Here is a 5,249-nt window from a genome sequence, read left to right on the forward strand (position 1 = left end):
AGTGTCAGAGGAATGTTTCTATCTCTGTTGATGATCTTGCTACATATAATGGAACTACTTCACCTGTTGTAGGATACATCTTGCAATTTACATTCTCTTTAAACTTATGTCTTGAAATTGTCTTTAATTTGTAAAGTGCCTTCAATTGATGCATATGAATTTAATGTATATGTTATTATGCTTCTAGTTTGTTATATATATATATTAAATTATGTTTATGATTTGTAGACCACCAATACGGTGAAGGCCAAGATCAAAGTGTAGTGTCGATCCTTTCGTAGAACGATGCTATAGTGAATATCACAATTGAGGATGTTAGGGACCAACAGACATGGATCATGTGATAGCTAGATAAAATCATTGCTATTTCACCTACTAGGTGTAATTTGTCTCTGATGCTAGATAGCATCAGAAAGTTGATCAATACATACCAGAGGGTAGACCCACAAAACCACCTTCTATATTCCATACATATGATTAGGAGGTTAGAGGTTAGAGGCCCACATACTTGGAAGGAAGTGAAATACGCCACCAAGAACATTGATATTCATGGGGAGTTGTTTGACATCCCTCTAGAATGTCATTCTAGACATGCTAGTATGAGTCCGCTAAAATATTTTAAGAATGTTGATTCAACCCCTTTTATTTATGATCGATTCATTGGAGCTTGGTGTCAGTTCCCCCACCATGACCAAGTCCCCATTTACTTTGCAAAGCATATATATGTAGAGTTTGTGCTACATATGAGGCCAAATTACACTAGCACCGGATCTAAGTTTTGTGGACCCGGTTTAGGACGTAGTTATAAATGTGTCCGGGCTTGTAGGGACCCTTCGTATGTAGCATCATCTCTGATATTTTTTCCATGACCATCTCGGATCATGGTATTTCCAATGGAGCTAGAGAATTCATCATAGTTTGGTACTCAGACTAGGCATACCATTGAAGATAACATGTAGAGGACATTGTCGATTACGCATGTCGCATTGCATGGAGAGATGAGAAGACCACCTTCGTTTCCTCATGGCCCACCAATTGCATTACATGATTACTCATATCTCGAGAGTCTAGGGCATGACTAAATTTTTTCATATGCACATACATGTCATGATACCATATCTGACACTTAGAAGGTGCACAACCCACTTGATACAGACTAGGTACATATATATGAAACTTTTGACTCTTATCGTCAAATTTATATTTTTTATATTAATAAGTTTTTATCATATTGCATTTATATTAACAATTTCATGACAACATGCATGCACAACCCAACTACACAAACACACTTCTGAGGTCATCTGGGGGGGAATTAACCAGCAAGAGAAACCTCCTCTAGTGCCTATTTCCATGGCTTACTCTCCTCCACCTCCACCTCATAACACTCATGGACTAATAGTTGAAATGAAATTTCTTTTCTTAATATTTCAACATTTTATTTCTTTAAGTTACATGTATGCATACTAATTAATTAATAGACTAATAGGGTTGTCGATGTTTCAGTTATGTGGATACATGAGTGGGATTTTGGGTATGGAGGCATTAAGCCATAAGCAGGGGAGCACCAAACCCAGACTGATCAGACCCCCATCCCACCTGACTTCCATTTTCACTCAACTGAGTCATAGGTAGGGGTCTATTTAAATGCACAGTTCAAAATCATTTATTTCCATTTTGCTTATATTTCTACAAATAATGTTTTAATTAATTTGAATTTGAATGTGTTATATTGTAGCACATGATTATGGATGCTCACTCTGTACAATGGAACACACATAAGATTTCTTGAAGCGATTCTTTCTAGAGTGGACCATAAATAGTTTGTATATTTTCAGGCCCATTTCATAGGGCATATTCACATGTGATGTACAAACTTTGTATATTTTGATACATTGATAGTTTATGGATTTGTGAACACTATTTCAGTTTATGGATGCTTATTATTTCAGTTTGTGGATGTTTATGTGTATAATGTAATTTGTAAATATTTTCATATGGATAATTTATTATCATACATAGCTAACAAGATAACAATTTTGACTTCTCAAGAAATCAACTAAGAAAATAAGTACAATCTTAGACTATGATGCAAGTCATTTTGATACTTAAAATGAACTAAAATATATATTCATGGTTCAATTAAAATACACAAATATGATTGAAATACATTTTAAATTCAATTTTAAAAAATGTCTTCAATTAGTAATGTTCAACTAATAACTTGTTTTAGTAACTTTTATTTCTTTTGAGGTCATCTACAACACCTTAGTCATAACACATGATAAAAGTAATATGTATTGGAATTTCATATACCAAAAAAATTTAATGATATGTTTTTAGATAATTTTATATAATTTTATGAACATTCCTAAATTTAGTTGGCTATCAAATGTTTCAATCAATTCCTTAACTTAAGACATTCAATTAAGAACATTCAAGAAGTAAAATTTTACAAAATAACAATTTTGAATTCTAGTTTCATAGACTAATGAAATAAGTACAATCTTACTATGTTGCAAGTCACTTTAATACTTAAAATGAGCAAAAATATATCATGTACACCAATTTAATATTGAATTCATAGAAAGTTTCTTTTAGTGTAGTCAATGTATGTTAATTTAAACAATTAATGGTATGTTTCTATAAATTTATGCACTTTCCTAAATTCACTTGTCTATCCAAGTATTTCAATCAATTTTTTATCTTAGGACCTTCAATTAAGAACACTCAAGAAGTAAAATTTTATAAAATAACAATTTTAGTTTTCAAATTGGCTTGTAGAAAGTGTCTTTTAGTGCCCAATCAATGTATGTTAAATTACAATGATTTAAATTTAGATGTTAAGATGTAAACTACTAATAAGTTTTATTTGATTTTATTTCTATTGAGGTTATCTAAACGAGCTTAATACACACACACACACACACACACACACACACACACACATATATATATATATATACATATACATATACATATACATATACATATATATATATTGTGCACTTCTTACATTCTAATATGAAGCATGTGTTTAAATCTTTCGATGTTTTATATCAAACTGATACATGACATATTTATTGTTAATAACATAAAAATATTTCAATTTTGTTTATAATCTAAATTGCTAAATTTCCATTTTAAATAAAATGAACCATATCAACTTGGTTGTTACATACTGAAATGGATTTTCTAGAAACTAAATATGTATGAAATGTATATAGATCTATAAAATTTCTTTCATGCTCAACATGAATACTATATACATGACATTTAAAAATTTAAGATGAGTAATTTTAATTAAATCTAAATCTAAATCCCTCTTGATTCAAAAAGAACCTCCTTGAAATTTAGTGTACTTTGGAAACTTAAGAACCTAGAGGAAACTAAACCTTATATAACATATATGTACACCATTATGAATCCATCCTAGATAAGAGAGAAATATTTCTCTATTCAAAATTACAAAATTACACGAGTATTCAACTGTCACATTTATAGATTACAAAAATCATACATTTGATATCTATAATAATATATTAGATTACACTTGACTGTTGTAGACTCAACTTAAGGGCTTGTCATTTGTATCATCTATTCATCTAGCCAATGGCTCATAAGAATGCAAGTCTCCATAATACGTTCATGGTATGATTCTATCATCTTCCATCTCCTTGGTTCACCTTTCTTTGTTTTGATTTCTATGAGATTGATTAGAGATCATATGAATAGATGGATGTATTGACAAGATATATATTCAAGCATAAAATCTCTATAAATGATGTGATTAGTCTGCTTTTTTACCTTTTCAACAAAATGGCCCATCACAACCATGTCACCAATTTGTTATGTGAATTTTCCATCTTCATATGGTCTCACAAACCTAGTTTTCACCTGTGTGCATCACATCAAATAGAAGGCCACATTCTCTTTGTTTCCTGTGGGGGAAGTGACAGCAAAAACATCACTTACAACCAAAATAAAAAATATGTATTAATTGATAAGTCAAAGATTTCAATTTATAGATGAAATTGTTAATGATAGATGAGCTACATACCTTCCCTTACAAGATCAGAGACCCAATCATGATCAAGTGAAATGATGGCCTCTTCATTGTGAATCTCTTGACATGTCAAAATTGGATGAGGTCCCTTTGGATTAAGAGGGTCATATTTCCATCGTTTCACGTACTCGTGTTTTGCACAGTGATCAAGTATACATTTGTCAACACCAATGAAAAAATCACAAAAACATGCAAGTTTTCTTATCTCAATGGTAAATATTTCCTTCGTGCCTTTGCTCCACACTGAGTGTAATTCCCTTGTTCTTTCTACAATATTACAATACCAAGTAATGGATCTATTCACATTGCTAAGTTTAATATTCTAGAAGAACCTACGCACAAGCCTTGTAGATTCATTTCCTTCATGTCCTAAATGGGATTTGCACTAGTTGACCATCTCTAATGATGATTTCAGTCGATTTTCATCATGACTCATTTGTTACCTCCTAAGTGCTTGCTTAGCACAAGCACCTACACCATCATGCTCACCATTCCATGTCTTGTTTCAAAGTGGCTCCATCTATTCTAATTTTCTGTCTTCTTGTGTAGTTGACTTAACAAGTAAAAAGTGCATGTTCAATTGAACTTCCCTACACAACCAGATGACCATATCCAATGGTTTCCGAATGATATGCCATTTTTTTGAATGATTCATAAATCATGTCAAAGAAATGTTGCATGAACAATGTGTCATGTTCATGATCATCACTAATGTAAAAGTAATACTCCTTAATAACATCACGTGACTCATTAATGCTATCCCTACCATCAATGTTCAATTATGCATGTTTGCATAGAACATGTACTAATATGGAAACTTGGTCTAAGTGATAATACTCACTATGTATCTATGTCTGAGGTGAAAATGTGTAATTCTCAGCAAAGCCCACCACTGATAAGATTGTGTCTGGCTTAAATAATTTGCAAGAATTATTAAATTCAGACACTTGCCACTTGGACCTATGCGAGTGTTTGATATATTTATATATTTTTATTTTGAAGCACCCCATGAATTGTGAAATAGGAATCTAATCCTCAACATATTTAATCCTCTTAGGTGTCAAAGTTGAAGAAGACAGTTCGTTTCCCACAACATACTCATAATGCTTCCATGTGACGGTGACATCTGACATCCCAGATTGGTTGGGATCAATAAGAAATTTCCTATGGAGCAATGCCAAAT

The sequence above is a fragment of the Pinus tabuliformis genome, chromosome J (genome assembly GCF_031772625.1).
Source record: "Pinus tabuliformis cultivar Carrire ecotype Pingquan chromosome J, CPIR1, whole genome shotgun sequence".
NCBI classification, from domain to species: Eukaryota; Viridiplantae; Streptophyta; class Pinopsida; order Pinales; family Pinaceae; genus Pinus; species Pinus tabuliformis.